Source organism: Cavia porcellus, unplaced genomic scaffold (assembly GCF_034190915.1).
Source record: "Cavia porcellus strain 051 isolate PalLab524CR breed Dunkin Hartley unplaced genomic scaffold, mCavPor4.1 scaffold_8, whole genome shotgun sequence".
NCBI lineage: Eukaryota > Metazoa > Chordata > Mammalia > Rodentia > Caviidae > Cavia > Cavia porcellus.
Window position 1 is genome coordinate 92,820,869 of NW_026947491.1, and position 19,418 is coordinate 92,840,286.

A 19,418-nucleotide genomic window follows, 5' to 3' on the forward strand; every position below is an offset into this window, starting at 1 on the left:
ACCTCTCATGACCAGATATTCATGCCAGTGGTGCCCTGTGAAAATGGCCAAGTCATCTTTCAGTGCAAGACTTAGGATTGTGTCAACGACCCACACCTACATCTGGACTGTCTTAGTTACTTTCTTTATCTCTGGAGCATGATACTTAAGGCCAGCAATTTAAGGGAGAAAACGTTTACTTTGCACTCACACTTTGTAGAGGTTTTAGTCCATAGTCGGCTGGCTCTAAGGCAGGCTGATGAAGCAGAGGGGCCTGGCGGAAGAGAGATGCTCACAGCTAGGCGGACAGGAAGCAGAGAGAGAAGGGAGGAGCTGACCGGGTCACTCCGGGTAGCCCACCTCTTCCAGGCAGCCCTCACCTCCTACCAGCAAGTCAGCTCTGAGCCCTGTAACCTGGTCACCTTCCAAAAGCCCTGTCATCGAGCACATGAGGCTCTCAAGGGCCATATAGGCATAAACAAAACGGGACTTTCAATGGCAAGGATGATAGGTCAGTGTGTTTGAAGCGAGGGGACCATGGTTTTAGGGTACCATGGGAATATATCTTTTACTATGAATATATCTTTTACATTTTAAAAAATTTAAACATCAGCTGCATATTTTGGCCATCCGTTGTGTCTGTCTCTATACTTTCCTCTCTTTTGCAGGCCTTAAATACTCACATAAAACCACACTGATGTGACTGTTATGTGCTGACCACCGTGGTTGCTATGAGCCCTTCTGCTGGCCTGGCAAGTGATCTTTCTCAGCTTCTCTATCAGAGAAATTCAAATTCCTCTGGGCTCCAGGGTTTACTAATGACAGTTTCTCTGAGTTAAATCTTCAAGTAAGCTTTTAAGGTCAAGACTTGGTCAGTACAGATAAAGCACACAAATACCTTCAATGTGTTACATATGTTTTTAAATGGGGGGAAGTGTTGGGGGAGGCTGGGGAATGGGGTTGCGTCAAGCTAAGTGCTTGATCACAGGGTACTGATTAAGCTAATTATGAAATTACCACCGTGTGGAAAGGTGATGTAGTCTGAAAAAAAACAAAAGTTTGCCAGAGAATATTTAATGATCCTGAACGCTCAGTATGCTTCTTAAGGAGGAACAAAACGCAAGTTATATCACCCAGTGTATTCCCTCATGCGGTAAGCATTTTATCGAGCACTGTTCTAGGTTGTTAGGAGTCAGTGCTGAGCAAACAAATTCAGCCCCTTCGTGGCTGAAATCCTGGGGAGCCCACAGCGTGCTCTTGCAGGAGGGGGAAACAGCACCGAGAAGAGAACGGCAAGGAGCTGCAGCTCTTCTGGCTGGGGTGGTCTGGAGGGCCTCCCGGAGCTGGTAACCTTCCGTTAACGTGAGCACGCTGGCTGCCGGATGGAGGGGTGGCGCAGGGACCCCGCCTAAGGAGAAAACTTGCGGTGTGGAGGCCTGGCGGGAAGCATCCTGCAGAGCTTGGAGACTTCTAAGGCTCCTGTGGTGGAGTGGAGGGAAGCAGAGGTCGGTGTGGGATGGACAACTGGACTTCAGCCCTGTGGCAGCAAACTGCACATGCAGAGAAAGGGCGACACGGAAAAGGAGGTGAAGCAGGATGATGACACTGCGGGTCACCTTTATTCCCTGCCGCTGGGTAACACCCTCAGTGTTCTCGGCCATGTGTGTATCACTTGAGGAAGGCAGCGGGCACAAAGCGGAGCTTCAGTCCTGTCCCCAGCTCCCCGGCCCTCCAGAGCTGAGTCTGGACAGCCACTGGCTGTGCCTCCTGGGGAACACAGAGGACACTCCAAAGGCAGAGGAGGTGTCTTCTCAGATGCTCTGGATACCGCCCCCCAGCCCCTGATTCACAGTGAGCTGGAGATGTTAATGTCCCCGCTCCCTGTCTGTGCATGAGTCTCCTGAGGCCTAACTGGCAACAGAGATGGGAACAGATGTCTCACCTAGTAAAAAGCCTTTGTGTCCACGGGCTAGCCCATTCTGGGCTTAGCTGGGCTTCAGCAGCTGAGTGTGAGCCCCACGAGCGGTTGTCATTAATCAGACCTGTTCCTTGATTACTGTTTGCCGTGTCACCCTGTCTCCTGGAGAAGCCTGGACCCACAGAGCACGCTCACGGGGTGTCCCCTGGACCTTGGCCTTGACTCCCATCTCTCATAAACACACGCGCACTGGAATCCAGGGCCTCCACTCGTTTCCACTGGCCGCTGGTGGCTCTGCATTGGGCCCTCCCTTCCCCAGGTTCAAGTCCCTGGAGAGACGCTGGTGTTTTTGATCTCTCTTTAACAACCGGGCTGTGTGGTGTGAAGGCAACTGGCCCGGGGTTCCATCGCTGGGTAGAAATGCAAACACAGACTTCCTGTGTGGGAAGGGCAGGGAGGAAGAGGCTCTGGGATGGAGAGGCCATTTCCAGCTCCTGAAAGGCCCCCTCCAGGGGAGGTCATGGAGATGGTTATCGGCCTGCGAAGGTGCGGTGTTCTGTCTTCCAGGGTTCTGGATGAACTCATTAGGCGATGAACAGAATCCGCTGTCGTGAGAACTCTCTCCTTAGGGGCAGCAGGCCATCGGGGAGGAGGTGCGTTCCCTTAAGCTGCCAGGCTGCAGGGCAGCGTTCAGAACCCACGCAGGCCATTTCCCTGGGCTTGGTATTTTGATCCCAGTTCTAAAGTCACTAATGAAGAAAGGAAACAAGGTCCGCTGTCACGCGGGCCTGATGAGGTCAGGCAGATGTGCAAACTTACTTTCCGTCAGGACACTTTTGGTGCCTTCTGGGCAGAATGTAATCAGTGGGAGTGAATTACTTTGAGTCACAAGAGAATTGCCGGGGGTAGAAGACCGCAGATCTTTATGGGGAATCTTTTTTCCCCATATCTTTTTTCTAATGTTTGGGGTTTAGTTTTTAAAAATTTTTAATAAAGGGAAAAGGTGGGTTTCTTTCAGGCTCTCGCTGGCCTCCCCAGTCACAGGGTGGAGTCCTGAGCCAGGTCTTGGTGCTCTGGATCAGGGGACAGGGCGAGGGTGCTGAGGTGGAATGGGAAAGCTGTCCAGCGGCTCCCTGCTTCCCGCCCCTATCTGTTTCTATTATTGGGCGATTCTGGCCCATTTCCTGTTATTATTACACTTATTGTTGTCAGAGGAAGCCAATTCGTTTTAATATTAGCCTGAACAAAACATAATTAGGAAGAGAATCTGCTGCCCGAAAGGAAACTGAAGTGTTGCTTCATGTTCCAAGCACAGGTCTCAGATAAACAAAACAAAAAACAAGACAGAAAAGACCAAAACAACGCCCCCGCTGTGCACACCGGTACACATATATACGCACGCATGTGCACACACATGCACACACACAGAGGAATCCTCTCTCCACACATCCTGCAGAGCCTATAAAAAAAGTCAGTGACTCCAAGGAAAAATAGCCTGAAAAATGAGACGATTGATCAGGCTTTTCACTACTTCTGCTTTTCTTTTGGAAGAGGAGAGAAAAGCGGATGGACGGGAACAGCTTGGAGCCCCAGTGTCCCCACTGTGTCCCCGCTGTGCTGTGGCCTTCCGTCTGGGGACCCTTCCTCCTGCACACAGCCTCAGAGGCCCGGGGTCCGTCTCGAGCCAAGGCTCCTTCTCCTTCCCTGCCTCCTCAGCTCCCGCCCTCTCACGGGGTGACGCCCACCCACTCTGAGCGGTGCTGGGGCAGAAGGAGGAGGAGGCAACAGGCCCGAGAGGCGCAGCACCGAGGCTGTGCCAGGCCCTGGCACAGGGCTTTACTCAGCACCCCGATGTCATGGAGGCAGGGGTGCAATCACTTTGTTCTTCAGGGGAGGAAACTGAGGCACAGAGAGGCTGTAAATCCTGCCCAGGTTACAGTTAGAGGGTCGTGGCGATGGGATCTGGACACGGGCTGAGGCGCTGACGCCCGGGCCAGCGTTTTAACTGCAGTCCTAATGTGCCTCATTTCGCTTCCGTAAGCCTCGCGGTTCTTATTCACGAACCAGAGATTCTCTCTGCTCCTGCTCCTGTCTCCCCTGCACTTCACCCTCACACAGCATCCAGAGAGATTGCACGAGCTGGGCTCAGGCTCGGCTGGCGGGAGCAGGGATATATATAAATAATGTCCGGAGTAGCATTAATGGGCTGTGTGGCTCTGCCCCGAAGCCCTTGGGCTCTGGAGATTTTTTAGTCACTGGTGTCTCATTCAGAGGAGTGGTTCTTGCCCTCATGGGCCCTCATGGGCCAAAAAAGGCAGCAGAAGCATTATTCATCACATCGGAATTCCAGGCTGAGGATGAAGGAGAAAATGAAAAGGATCCAAAGCTGCAGAGTGCCTGTCTCCTAGGGGTGACTTGAGAAAATGCCCGCTACTGGTTCCTGCTCGTTGTCCATTGACTGGACTAGCTGGACGTAGCCCTGGGGCTTTTATATGCAGCACATCCCCGCAGGAGAGGCTGGAGGCCGTGCATCCAGTCCAAGTGTGGCTTTGTGTGATGGCAGGAGGAGCAAATGGACCCTGGGACAGAGCACGGAGTCTTCTGCAGCAGCCCCTTCGAAACTTGGATCTGTTGGTGCTGAAAGCCACGGTGGTTGGCACACTGGTGCCGGGGCTCCAGGCCGAGTGGAGCCTCCCCAGGGCGCTGGTGCCCCTCACCTGGCTCCGTCCTTCTCCCGCTCTGTTCCCACCCCCACCCCCAGCTTATTGCCTTTTCCTCCCATTGGAACAGAAGCCCTGTGAGATCAGGGAGCCTTCTGTTTCCCGTGAACAGTTCACAGTGTGGCGCTCCACACGGTGCCAGGCACGCCCTGGGCATCCGATCAGCAAAAGTCAAATAAACAAAGCACAGCTTGAATAAATTCCCACTTTGTCCATCTTCCTAAAACTTGGGAGAGAATGAATCACCGTGTGCAAACAGCAACAACTGTGCTGACGGGCTTTGATGCCCGCCGTGTGCAGAGCGGCTCTGCCGGCCTGGGGGGCAGCCAGTGCTGCTGGCTGTGATGGCTCAAGGCTGCGCTCGGTGGGGGGATTTCCAGTCATTGCACCCCAAGCGCCAGAGCTACCTATCCTCAGCCCATCCCTTCCTGCCTCTGGTGTCCTGTGGACCCCTCACTGTTCGCACAGCTCCCTAGAACGTCTCCCTGTGGTTCATGGCAGCGTGGGGAGTGTGGCATTGGGTCCGAGGCTCTATCAGGTTGCTTTCCGGCCTTCGTCTCCTCCCTTTGTGCCATCACGGTGGAGGATCCAAGTTCAACCAGGAGACCAGATGACCAGAAAGAAAGGAATTTGGATCTGGGTTTAGGAGGAGACAAACTGGGGGGGGCATCGTTTTTTGTGTAAAATCAGAACGTTCAGCAGCGGGTCTGTTGCCGGATGCCAGGGTGCCCAGCAGCACTCGGTGAGGTGGGGCTTCCTTTGTGTTAGTGTCCAGGGACTTTCTGCCCAAGCTTCAGAACTCCACGGGAGTGCTGCGCTGACTTTAATTACATTCAGATTTTCACTTCCAGAGACAGCGAGCACTGATTCATGTTAAATAGACAGTAAGAAAAGTGATCAGGAGATAAAGAAGTTGATTTGGGCTTTTGCCTTTAGCAGGCAATTTTAGGAAGAGAGCAAACGAAATCCACGGTGGGAGGAGACAGGACAGAAGGACCCGGGGAGCCATGGGGGAAGCCACTTTAAAGAAGCACGTTACTTCCTGGCACAGGCATGGCAGCTGTGCCACGGGGGACCGGGAGGTGGCATCAGACCAAAGGGCACCGGGTATGCACGGAAGTAGAAGCCAGGAAATCAGGAGGGACAGGGAGCAGGCATCCAGCAAGGAAGGCGGCCACGCAGGACGAGTGTCTTTGAGGTGGGGATGAATGGAAGACACTCTAGGAACATACCACCAAGCAGGAAGAGCTGAGCGCTATGTCCTCCGACTCCCGAGACTGGCAGCCCCTGATCTGAATATGTCTCTTGCTGTGCTGCAGGAAACAGCTGCACTCCGGCTGGGAGGGGGCCCCAGTGATGTGAACATCGGACAGCTTAACAGAAGGAGCCCCAGGACCGGCTGACCTCGCTCAGCCGAGCCTTTCCAGTTTCATTCTGATTGTCTGGGCCATGGCTTGGGGACGAGGTCAACAGTATGACTGTGAAGCACAAAGATGCTAGCTATGTCCCCTTCCTGTCCCTGCTCACATTTGAGCATTCTAAGTAGGTGGCATCGGGTGGCCGGAGAAGAGGACTGTGGCTGGGAAGTGGAAAGCCAAATTGTGATGCCCAGCCCTCCCTGGGCCCGGCCAGCCCAGTCCTCCCGGCTGCCTTGGGGCATCAGTCTTGGACTGGGCTGGGTGTGGAGAGAGAGACCGCAGGAAGAAGCAGACATGAGGGAGTCTTCTGATGTAAAACGGGAGACAGGACAGAGGCAGAGAAGTGAACCTGTGCACACGTGCTCCCAGGCACACCCTAACTGGGTGTGCAAACCCATAGGCACGGCTTGGGGTGCTGTTGGAAGCTTCTGGAAGCAAATCCCTGGGGATTTAGAGACCAGGTACACTGATCCCCCAGACAGGAGGGGGGATGCGCGGATGCGGGCGGAAGGATGCATTTGCTGCGGAGAGGAATTTGGGGTTGCATTTTGAGCAGCCGTGGTCAGCAGAGAAGCTGCAGAGCCTGAGGAGACTTCCCTGGGGTGGTGTTTTCGCCTGGATGATGAGACCGTTTCAGACCCTTGTATCTGGGATCTAGAGATGCAGCTCCCTGGAAACACTTGTCCTTATTGTCATTGGCTTTCTTGTCCATAACTTGCTCAGTCTGTTAAGTTGTGAATGGTTAGCACTCCTGTAAATGCCACCTGAGTCTTGGAATCCCCCCAAATCCGGTGACACTGCATAGGCGGAAAAGCCAGTAGTTCTTTGCCTTTGACCCAGAGCTGTCGCTGCCTGCACTGTTTGGGCTCAAAAGTTCCATTTTCTGATCTGACACGAGGAGAAAAGCTAGTATGAGAAATTCGTGTTTAAAAACAGTAAGAACATGTGAGCCCCAGGACCTAGAGTTACAGGAATTCCGAAAAGTGAAATAATTCTGCAAACAAAAAGAAGACAATCTACTCTCTGATCCTGCGCATGACTCTTTTTTCAATAAAAAATTATCATTATTTTATTTTATTTTTTTGCAGTACTGGGGATTGAACGCACAACCTTGCACTTGCCAGGCAGGCACTTATGCCACTGAGCTAAATCTCCGGCCCCCAAAAAAATTATTTTATAAGGCCAAAAAAACCCCCCAAAATTATAGTTTGACAAAGTACTGAATACTGAGTTCAAGACCGAAATTGGGAGAGATTCGCGCTGGCTGGATGTTAACTACAAGTCGAGCAGAGAACTGAGTCCACCCATGTGTGGCTCAGTTTCCTCTGGGCTTGCGTTGCCCAGACTGGAGTCATGGCAGAGTCACCGGAAAGAAAGCACACTCCAAGGGTCCCTGAGCTCTTGCGTTTTCCTCATGGCTACAATCGAGGCCTGTGTGTGCCATGGTGGAAACTTCAGAGGAAAGATCGGAAACTGAATCTTGGGAGTCAAAGAGAAAGAAGCCTGCGCTGTGCCCTTGTTTCAGGAGCTCCCGCGAGGCATCCTCCTCTTGCTGTTGACTCCGTCTGGCACCTGGGTGTTCCATGGCTGTGTTGTCCTGAACGATGAAAAATTGTCAAGATTGCAAGAAATTCCAAGTCGCACCAAACTAGGGGAAACTGGAGCCTTTGCCCCCCGTCACCAGCACATTCTCATCGATTCCTTAGCAGATGTCGCCAGTGCTCACCCGTGCCCCTGTCCCTTGTTCGTGGGTGCCCCCAGGAGACTTCTAACAGTGTCCAGCAATCTGTACCTGTGGGATAGCTCCTAGCAAGCTGAGCACGTGGGGCTCCCTGCTCTGAGGGAAGTTCCTTATAAAAGCCTTGCTCTCCCTCATGGGCGAGGTTCCCCAAGCAACATTTCCAGTCCATGTTCCAGCAGTCTCATGGGACTGAGCTCCAGGGCCCCGGTGCTGACTGGCCTGCTTGGTCACCTCCCCTTCTCCACACCCATCCCCGCCCCCTGTATTTCCTGCACCTCCCAAGCGAACCACCTTCGCCACCTCCTCACCTTGGTGTCTGCTTCTGGGGAGCCCCAACCCCTACTGTGCACAAGGCACTGTGCCAGGAATTCATTGTCTGAAGACCCATTGCATTCCCAGGCCTCAGACACCGGCGACAGGCTGGCGGGCAGACGTTTGTTGGGAGTTTGGGCGTCTAGTCTTAACAACTTACCTCATAGAATTAGTGTGAGGTTTAGGCTTGTAAAACTCTTAAAATAGTGCCTGGCATATAGTAGCAGCGAAGTAATTATTAGCTATTATATTTATTATTCTGATGAGCTAAGGCCTTGAGTGTTTAGTAGCTCTTGTTAAAATATCAATTCCAAGCAAAGGGCGCATGCTTGGCTCTGACGGAGGAAGACAGTCTTTGTGGCCTGACCTTGAGGGAGTGAGACAAAGCAAGGTGAGCCTTACGGGTGGCAGAGGAGGGAAGGGATGATTGGCAGGAGGATGGGAGCCCCAGAACAGCCCAGTGGGGCCTCCCCAGAGACCAGGACTCCCTGTCCTGGGGCTCCAGGCTGCCTGGGTGGAGGGGGCCATACTAAAGCAGGTGCACCCAAACTTCTGAGTCCAAAGCCTACCCGAGTACAGTGGGAGTGCGGAGGATCAAACTCACTCGTTTACCCAATTTTATCACTTTAATGCATTTATTTAGCACATTTTAATTCAAATCAGAGTTGCAAAGGTCATGGAGGAGTCCTAGTAGGAGCCCGTGTGTCTGTAAGCAGTGGTGGGAGATCAGTCATTGAAAGTGCTTGGGAAGAACATGTGTGTGTATCAGACACTGGCGATGGCTCCTTCTGCCCTGGGAGCCAGGAGAGAGAGGAAGGAGGGACAGCCAGGCCGTGTTTTAACAGACAGCGGACTTTACAGACCACGCTGTCTTCACTTTACCCTGTTTGTTCAGTCTGGTTCAGACCTGGATGTCCCTGAAGGCCCCAGCTGCTCACGGGCAGGGATTTCGGAAGGTTATTGAATCGTATGGTTGATATAGCTGCTAGGGGATAAGGTCTGATGGGGAGAGAAGAGACCCTGGGGCGTAGCCTTGGAGGGTTTGTCTGCCTGTCTGCTGCTGCTTTCTCTCTCTGCTTTCTGATGGGAATGACCGACCTCCCTCCACACCCTCCCATCATGCATGGAGCGGGCTATGACTGAAACTTCTAAAAACCGTGAGCCAACAGAAACCTCCCTCCTTTAGGCTGTATATGTGGGCATGATGTCCCATTGACAAAGGTAGACTGCTGTGCCAGGGGAGGGGAGACATTGCTACAGCTACCTGATCATGTGATTTCAGAAGACTTTAGAGGTGGTTCCTGGGAGGAATTTGATAGGTTTGGAAATGCTGACTGGAGAATCTTAGAATTCAAGCTTGATGGGAGATTCAGGTCAGACCTCAAAAGACCAGAATGCAGATTTTTGAAAATAGATGATAAAGATCAGGCTCAGGATGCTTCAGTAGGAAACAGACTCTGCTGGCCATTGGATTCCAGGCCATGTGTTTTCTGTTCAGGCAGAAAAATTTGTCTACATTTGTTCAAGTTTCCGAGTCTTTGTGGGAGACTGAGACTGAGCACAGTGGGCTGGTGAAGGAATGTTCAGGGGAGCCCAGTGTTTAAGTTTGGCATGGGTACATTTGGAAGTTTTTAGTCAGATCTTTGGTAAGAAGCAGTATCAACAAACAGAGGTAAATAATTGAATGTTTTTCCTGGTGGCTGGGAAGGAAGCATTTGCAAAGATGGGGGTCTGTAAATTCGGGACCTGTAAAGTATAAGTTAAAGAGAGCTTGGTTGCTAAAATGATTCACATTAGGCAAAAGTACTTAACATCAGGATAGTAGGAAGGATATCTTGAGGACCTCATCTTCCTCAAGCTCAAGAGTCCAAAAGCAAAAGACTTTGCTTTAAGAAGAGGGCCTAAGGGAACCCAGCTCATCCAGTGCCAGCTGAAGAAGGGTTTCTATGAGCTCAGGCATCCAAGCACTCATAAAGTTCTGTATCTGTGGGTCTGGTTACTACTCAAGCTGACAACAGACGTTGCTGTCATCCACGTGGCGCTGGCTTAATAGACATGCAAAATGTAAGAATTGTGGGGTCAAGGAGGCTTCCACCAGGATTTTAAAAGGCCTTTCAGGCTAAGGCACCAAGCTCCGAGAAGGAGGTAAGGCTCTGAGAGTGAAGCCCAAAGTGCAGAGGAGGCCCCAGGAGATTAGAAAAGCCCAGAGCATGGAGTGTTCGCTGAGAGACACTACAGGGCATGAGCAAGGCCTCCCTGTGAGAGGCCATGAGGGCTGTATCTGGCAATATCATAGGTGCAGGGCTGCCCAAGCCCTTTGGGTCATATCTCACCCCAGCTTGCCCCGGTGCTGGATATGGAGCTACAGGGTTCAGTGTTTGTCCTGCTGGGATCAGTCTTGCTTTGGTCCCATTCCTTCTGTATCCCCTGTGCCTCCCTTTTTGCAATGAAAATGTTTGCCTTGTGCCCCTGTATGTCAGGATTGTTTAACTTGCTTAATTTTTATAGGCACTCACAGCTGAAAATTTGCCTTGAGACTCAATAGAGACTTTGGGCTTGGACTTTTCATCACTGCTGGAACTGTTAAGATCTGGTGATTCTCAGAGATGGATAAAGTGCATTTTGCATAAAGAGGTATGCACATCAGGGAAGAATCTCACGGTTTAGGCTAAGCATGCCCCCAGGGCCTCTTGCACTCATGGGCAGGGTCTTTGGAAGGTGCTTGGATTGTGCAAATGACATAGCCAACCTGCTGTTAGGATGTGGGGCCTGGTGGGATTAGGCAGCTTACTATGGGTGAACCCTCAAAGGGTTCATCTCCCTTCCCAGCTTTGCCCTTCTCTTCTGTTTCCTGGTTGCCATGATGAGAGCAGTTTTCTTCCGCCCAGGCCCTTTTCCATGCCACTGTTGCCTGGCGCTGTCTGTCTATGGAGTGACATCTGCAAATTGTGAACGTCTCCTGTGAGTTGTGGGTGCTGGGTTTCCTGTCCCAGTGACGAGGAAAGTGGCCAAGGCACCCCCGAGTGCTGGGATGAGGTTGAGCCATTTCATCTCTTTGGACTTCATTTGGGTTCTTTACCTGGAGCTTGAGCTCGTGTCCCTAAACTCACAAGGCTGCAGAGGGGTGGCTGGGGATGCGTCCCGCAGCAGCTCCTCACATGGCAATTTCTTTCCTTCCCACTGAAAGTCTAGCCTGAAATGAGCAAGAGATAACTAAGCAAACAGCGCCTCAGCATAAGGACCACGGGGTTTATTAACACACAGTTCCCATGACGTACCAGCCACCCTGGCAGAGGGACCCCAGCACAGGCCACGCGAGAACATCACCCGGAGGCACGGAGGGTGCTGGGGTGAGCACTGGAGCCGGTGGCCTGGTCCGAACCTCGGCTTCATTCCTTCTTCAGCACGTGACCTTGGGCAAGTTCCTGAAGGAGCCTCTGCCACGTGGCACCAAAGATTAAGTGATAATCTTACCAGTTCTCACTTCCTAGGGCGGTTTTAAGGATGATGTGAGCTCATAGAGGTGCTTGGCATACTGTGAATGGCTTCAGGCGTGGTGATTCTCTCACCCCGGGCAGGGGAGTTATCTGACTTGCTTCCTAACTTCTGCATCTGAATAGCTATCACTGAGAAGTCTGGGGTGGGTCCCAGATGGTCAACAGCTTAGTCTCGGGGAGTCTTGTGTTCTGACTCACGGGAGACACCTGGACTCTGCTCCGTGTTTGGAAGGTTGCTTACTCCGTACACCTGCTGTCACCTGGCTGGGAGGATGGAAAGTCACCCTGCACATCTGACTGCCGAGCCCGAGTGTGTCCTTGCCAATGACAGAATGAGTTTAAGGATGGGTGCTCTGACTTCCACGTCCCTTGCTGGGGCGCAATTCTGGGCTGTTAGCACAGTGACCCCAGCGGGCCGTCTCACTTCCCCGTGCCGTAACTAGCTGAACAACGCACTCCTCCCCACTTCCCTTTCCCCCTTCTCCGTCTCATGCTCCTATTTCCCTGCCAGCACGCTGCAGGATTGCCTGAGATCCTTCATTCTGGGTCTCTGTCTGGGGGACCCTCAGACGCTCGTGGACGCGTGCCTCTCTGCAAGTCCAACAGAAGCCAAATGAAGTGCAAGGTCACACGCTACCTGTGTGCAGTCGCAGCCGTCTAGACAGCCACGCAGGTCCAAGCACATTTTTGCTTGCCTGAATTATTTGGGTTGGCTTCCCCAGGCAGTGCTGGACTCCCTCCAAGATTCTTCCAGCCCCCGCTTTCCTTTCGTCTTGGAGACTTAACCTCCGAAGCTGGCAGCCTCACATGGGAACAGCACGGGGTTCTGCGAAGGCCGAACATGGACTGTGGCTGTGAATGAACTCAGGGTGGAGAAGCAGCTTTCTCTCTTTCTCTCGCCAAAACAGCGAGGCCGTCCATCACCTCTGAGCCCAGCGGTGAGGCACTCACTCTTATTTTCGTGGAATCAAGGCCATTGTCACAGGTGAGCTGTGGACACAGGGTGCGTGTCTGTACCTCACAGAAGGGCTCCAAGTTATTCCCGTGCTCAGCAGAGCTGCTGTGATTTTTGTGTGCATGTGATGCCCCATCATTGGGAGGAGTCTGTCGGGCAAGCAGATGGAGGTCAATAACACGGATCTCAAGATCAGAGGTGGGAGGTTGATTCCACAACAGGAGCCCCTCCCGCCTCTCTGGTCCCGTCAACAAGAGAGGAAGGGATAGGAGCCTGCAGCTCAGCACTGCAAAAAAAAAAATGAGAGAGGCTGGATTTCAGGAGAGGAAGAAGCCGATGGCATAGGAAATAAAGGAGAGCGAGGACCCAGGGCTTGACTCACACCAAGGACTGAGCTGAACAAGCGCAGGATCACACCACATGTCTCCCTCTCTCTCTATCTCCCTCTCTCCCTCTCTGCCTCTCTTCTCTCTGGCAGATGAGATTTGGCCCAAGCTAATCTGACTCCCAACTTTGATCTTGCCCATTTAGAAAGCCAGGCTCAGAACAACCACGAACTGTAACCTTTCTGATCGCCCTGTGCTGTGTCCAGCAGTGAGCATCTGTTGTGACCCTGCCACGCTCAGAGGCGCATGATGGATCGCCGAGCAGGCGGCCTCCTGCCTGCGTGCACTGCGACTGTTTTGCCTGCCTGTGTTTTGACTCGCCACATTCAGTGTTTCAGCACGTGTCTTCTGCAGAGTTTCTGCTTCCCGTTGACCTCCCTCGTCCCTGCGTCCTCCGGCTGGTGACACAGTCGCAGCCTCCCAGCTGGCCTCTCTGCCTGTGGGTCACTGGAATAAGCTTTGAAACGTGACTTCCACGATGGCATCTCTGAGGCAAAAGTTGGTGCCAAGTGTTTCTGCCATCACTAAGAAGCAGAGAGAGAGGACAGGGAGGAGAGAAGGAGACCCCAAATCTGAGCCCTGTCCTGCCACAGTCCACTGGGGGATGCTGGGCAAGTCACCTCTCTCTTTGAGCCTCAGGTTCTGATTTGTAAAATGGAAGAATGCGATGGGGGCTGAGGGCCCCGGAAGTGGCTCCCCACAGGACCATTACCCAGTCATTAATGCTGTCATGGTTCCAAGCGCTGGGGAGAGAGCCTCGGATAAAAACAAGTGTGGCTGTCACTGAGCTCACTTTCCAACATGGGGACCTGACGCTAAACCCACACGTCGGGCAGGCAGGTGCCAAGCACAAAGGGTAGATGGGGAAGAAGAGTGGCACTCTATTAACTGTGCGACCAGAGAGGGACTCCAGGTGAGCTGCAAAAGTGGGTCCCAGGGAAGGGAGGGAGAGCCCTGGGGACATGTGGGGTAGAGCCCTGCTGGCCGAGGGGCAGCCTGAGCATGGACCTTGGCCTGAGAGCCAGCTTGGCATGTAGGCTGGCAAGGCTGGAGGGGACTCAGCTAGAAAGAGACGACGGTGGGTGGTGACAGCCTGGTGGCACTGAGGGACAGACGCCCCACAAGCTCCTCAGGCCTTCCTGCTGCCTGTGTCTGTGAGGTCAGCAAGCGTGGAAGGCCCACGCTGTGCAGGCTGAGCTGGCCGTGGACCGGAGGCCTCAGATGGGGCAGGAAGGCAGAACAGAGAAGCTCCCTCTCTCTGGCTCTTCCTTCCACACCGTGGTGCTTTTCTCCTGTGGCTGCCCTTAGATGTCAGGCCCAGGTTCTTTGGCCTTTGCCTCCAAGATTCACACCTCTGGTCCTCCCAGGGCTCCCGGGCCCTTGGCTTTGGATAGGAGGCTTCCAGCCCTGAGCCAGGGCACCAACTTCTCTTTCTCCAGAGTGCAGGCAGCCTCTGTGATTGTGTGACCCAGAGCTCTGACAGATGAACCTCCATCCATCATCCATCCATCCATCCCATTGGTTCTGTTTTATGGAGAATCTTGAGTAACACACGAATCAGGGAGATCCATTAGGAAACTTCAGCGAAGTCTGATCAGACCTGGTGTCAGCTGGGATCAGGGTGGAGCTACGACGGGAAAGGACCAGATGTGAGGTAACACAGACAGGGTTTCCTCACAGATTCAGAGTGGGGAGAGGAACACTCAAGGCAAAGGCCGAAAAACATTCGCTGTCACCTACAGAGGCTTGGAATCACGGGGAGGAGAAGGGTCACGGGTTCGGGAGGGTCCAGCAGCCTGTGGAGGCACAGTGCACAGCTCTGAACTTAGTGCAGAGTGAAGGGAGGAGGACTGGGCTGGAGACACCGCCGGTGACCCCCAGAACTCCTGTGGGGACAGCGGACAGGACAGGGCCTGGCGCACCAGCCTTCATGAGAGGAGAGAAGGGAAGACTCCAGAAAGGAAGGGCAACCTGCAAGAGGGGAGGAGGGCCGAGAAACAGGCTTCCCGGCATGGGAAGGGGTGGGGGCCTATAAGAAGGAAGCGATTAGCAGGGTTTAGCAGGGGAAATGACCACTGGGACTGGCACTGTGGGGACACCTGGTCACCTTTGTCAGAGGCTCCAGTGGAGTGGGTTGTGGAGGAGGTGAAGGGCTTGGGAGCCTTTGGTGCCCTCCAACCACAATTTAGACACACACACGTGCACACACACATGCTCTCATGAGTGGCGCCCAGAGCTATAGAGAAAAGATACTATAAAGTCGTCTTCCTCGTTTTTTGTTTCTGTACTTTATAGGAATCTGTGGCTTTTCCTCTAATCAGTCAAAACAATTCATCTTGCTTCACGAAGTACTGAAAATGTTACAGCAGCCACTGAAAGTGAGACAACTCAAAGTTTAGCTTTAAGAGGTCAAAATCCACACCACAAACACTAATACAGAAAGCAGAAGACTTGGATCTGGAAAGCCCAGATTTACCAAAAGCAAACCGAGCTTTGATCACGAGGGAACGGAGAGCAGAATGGAGACTCTGTGTGAGAATCCGAGCTGCAGGGCAAAGAGGAGCCCAGGACTGATGGTCACCACACTCGGAGGACAGGGTGAGGGCAGCGTCCCCTGCAGCTGCCTCTTCTATGAGCATCGGGCACCAGCATCAGGCGGGGAAGCCCATGTCTGAGGAGGTTCCAGCACTGTCCTCTGTCCCTCCACTTCCGCGGGGCTCTCCAGCTAGAAAGACGGCACTCACGCACCAACACTGTGCGGAGTCCCAGTGTCTCTGCCCTACGGGGGCGTGTGTACTGCTTTTAACAACCAAGGAGCCTTTCAAGGGTCTCCTGAAATAGATCACCAATGAGGACGGGATGTCCTCGATACTCCGGAAGGAAATGTCTGTAGGTCTCGGGCAGATCTGAGACTCATCCATCCCCATTACAAAGATGTCCTCTGAATAAACCTTTCTGCCCCTAAAGTGCTTGGGAAGACTTCTGGCTTCACACGCAAAGCAGCAAAGACTAGAAATTTTCACTCTAATCTTTCAAGTAATAAAATATTGAGCAAACGGAAGAGGAAAGACTTTTCTTAGACGCATCAGAGAGCTGAAATATGGAGAGCTCCTTGGGGATCCCAAAGACAGCCACATGAAGAGCAGTGGATTAGAGGGATGGGAGTCAAGCATCTGTGGCCCTAGGGATGGACGTCCAGTTCAGTCTGCCCTGTCCATCTTCCCACAGAGGCCTGGGTACCTTCCATCCTGTTACCTATTCCAACATACCCAACTTTCTACAAAAAGTTACAAAGCATGCTAAAAAGGCAAGAAAAAAGCTCATTACATTAAAAGTCACATTAAGCATCTTAGGTACAAAAACCCAAAATTTTGGAAGTTACCAACAAGGTGATTGAAGTCACTTCTGCGGTGCTGAATCTTGAAATCGTGTGACCTTGGAAACCTGCAGGAAGCTGCCCTTCACTGCTGTGTTCTTTCACCCAGAGACACACGACCCGAGTCCAATTTGAGGGAAACGTCCTCTGTGACCATCCCGGGGGAAAGGCTACACCTGACCAAGATTCTTCAAAACTACCAAGGTCCCCCAAAACAAGAAAATCTGAGATACTGGGTGAGAGCATTAGGGTTGCTGCGTTGGGTCAGCCTGAGAAGTCTAGACGCTGAGCTGGCTCAGCAGTCCTATCTGGGGTGTAGAGGACGGCCCTCACCACCGCCGGACGCTGTTCATTGTGTCCACTGGAGACGTTTAGACGGTCAGTAGGCAGAGGGACATGGTCCTCACTTGGTAAACATGCTGGCCTGTGCCAGAGGGGGGCACACAGACGGTGTGGACGGTACCCGCAGACCGTAACAGGGAGGGAAAGGCTCGTTCCCCACCTTGGGCTCCTGCTGCTTTGCTGTCTTCCGCCTCCCTGAACAGTTTCCCTGTACCACCCCGCCCTGCCTTGCGCCAGCTGATTAGGGACTGAAACCTCCCCAACCTGTGAGCTAAATGAACTTTTCCTGCCTTAAGTTTGGGTGCTGGATGTCCCAGCGACAAGAGAAAAGTAGCCAAGACGAAGAGGGACAGGGAGATGTGACTATTAGATTAATGTGGTGCTGTCAATTAATGGGATCCTGGGACAGAAAAAAGACATTAGGTGAAAACTGGAAATCTGAAAAAAACAATGAGCTTTAGTTAGTAATTATTTATGAACACTGGTTCATTGTTAACAAGAATACCAGGCAAATGTCTAAATGTTAATAATATGGGAAACTGGGTGTAGGGTTTATGAGAACTCTTGGTACTATATTTACAATTTTCCTGTAAATCCAAAGCTGTTCTAAAAATAAGGTAAAAAAATATTTGACAACGTCTGGGCCACTGATCACTGGAGTATTTTTAGCTTTAATAAAACTCGTGTTTTGTTTTGACTGTTCCATCTAGGAAACCCAGAGGCCCAACTTCTCCACGATCCACTCCAAGAACCCCGGAGTGAAACAGGACCACAGGGCATGCACCCTGGTGCCACCCACGGAATTCCAAAGGCGGGCACTGTCACTTATTAGCTGCGTGACCATCAGCAGGTTCCTGCATGGCTCCAGGTCCCAGTTTTTCACCTGTACAATGTATAGATTAAAAATAAGAATATCTGGCTTATAATTAACTGATCAGAATTACATGGATCAGTCCCTGTGCAGTGCTTGTAACGGAGTGTGGGGGGCCGTGAGAACCACACAGGGAAACAAGTCGAAGACAGTCACCTGAAATCGGTCAGCCAGGGGCAGCAGCAGGGAGGTGGACAGCGTATGGCAGTTTGTCAGCTGTTTTTCCAAACAAAACAAAACATAAATCCCCACAGTTTTGCTGAACATTTAATACCAACTGAGCAAATTTTATTTGTCTGGGTTTGTGCCAATGACTTCATGTGTATTTAATACATGTAGTCACAGCGTCTTTTTATTTTTATTTATTTATTTTTGTGCTGCTGGGTGTCAAACCTAGGGCTGTGCGCATACAGGCAAAGGCTCTACTGCTGACCCACATCCCCAGCCCTAGGTCACAGTTTCTGATGCTTCCCCTTCTTTTATTTTAACAAGCATGAAAGTCTGTGCAGCCCATACTGAATCTCCCTGGACCACCCCTGAACCCAGGCTGCTTCAAAATGCCCCTGTTTCCCTGATGTGAGCGGGTCTTACCTCTGAATTAAAGGACAATGGTCTTCAGCCTGGTTCTGCTGTGAACCAGCCTGAGCACCACGTGGAAAGCTGTTTCCACATTCCGCTGGCCTTCTCTGGTCTCCCTGAGCTGCTTTTGCTGATCACTTCCTAGGAATGAAGTGTCACCTCCAGGGATGTGGTCCTGATCCTACTCTGATGATGTGGCTCGAAGGAAGTGTAAAGTGGAGAGCCAGGAAAGACTGGCTCCCCACCACTGCATCCCTCCCTCTGGGACAAGGCTGCACCCCCTTCCTAGCCGTAAACCTCAGCTGAGGGTCCTCCGTCCTCACATCCCACTCTGCTAGTCTCGGTGTCTGGAAAGCAATTCAGATGTGTGCACTGTTTAAAGCTGCCCAGAGGGAAAATAAAAAGTCACCATCAAGTGTGGAGACTAGACTACAGGGTGTCTCATATCCTGGTTTCAAACGCAGATGTCCAAGATTCAGAAAATATGGCAACAAAAGCATCACTGTTGGAGTAAGTGACAGTGACCATGGTGACTGTCCCACCAACACTCCTGTTGGCACCTGATCCCCAGTGTCACCTGTGAGTGGTGTTTGGAAATGGGGCCACTGAGGAATGATTAGGAAGATGACGTCATGCAGGTAAAGCCCTCCCGATGGGGCTTATAAGACGCTGGGCATGGTGACCATGCCTGGAATCCGAGTGCTCTGGGAGGCTGAGGCAGGAAGATCAAATGTTAAAGCCCAGTCTGGGCAACTAGGTGACTGCATAAAAAAATGAAATAAATGAAGAAGGGACTGAAGAAGTCACTCGGTGTGAACACCACAGTTTCCAGTCCCACTGGAAGCTTTAATAACTGAGCTCCGTTCTTGCAACTTGGTCATATGCGGCATACAGATGATAATATTCAGGACCAACTTCATGGCTTTGCATTTATTTTTGGATACCGGGAATCGAACTCAGGACCTTACAATGGCTGGGCAGGTGCTGTGCAGCTGAGCTAAATCCCCAGCCCTGTGACTTTACTGTTGCAGGCATAACTCTTACCTGCAGTCCTGTAATCTGTAAGAGAACATAAAACTGCAGAACTGTACTGTGAGGACAGTCAGCAACAAGTACAGTGCTATGTAAACAAGGTGTGCTGTGCATGAAAGACACCGAGGCTCTACACTGGAGCACAGGAGCGCTCAGAAAGCAAGGAAAAGCCCCGTAATGCATCCAAGCTGTGGGTGTAAGTCCAGTCATTAAACAGGCTGGTCGTTAAGCAAGGTGAAAATATACTGTCCAAAAGCAGAAGAAAAAGGAGGAAGAGGGAGAGGAGAAGGAG

The 19,418-nt window shown here is 52.0% G+C and overlaps 1 long non-coding RNA gene across 3 annotated transcripts in view; it reads left to right on the forward strand.

Moving 5' to 3' along the window:
- LOC134477423 (uncharacterized) overlaps positions 1 to 17,282 on the forward strand; it is a 41,368-nt gene extending 24,086 nt beyond the window's left edge. The window contains exons 1-2 of one of the 3 annotated variants that reach the window (XR_010049490.1): positions 7,239 to 13,839; positions 15,222 to 17,282. This is a non-coding gene — a long non-coding RNA (uncharacterized LOC134477423). Of the gene's footprint in view, positions 1 to 7,238; positions 13,840 to 15,221 lie in introns of those variants that run through there. The other 2 variants (XR_010049492.1, XR_010049491.1) reach the window with 2 other exon arrangements.
- The last annotated feature ends 2,136 nt before the right edge of the window (positions 17,283 to 19,418 follow it).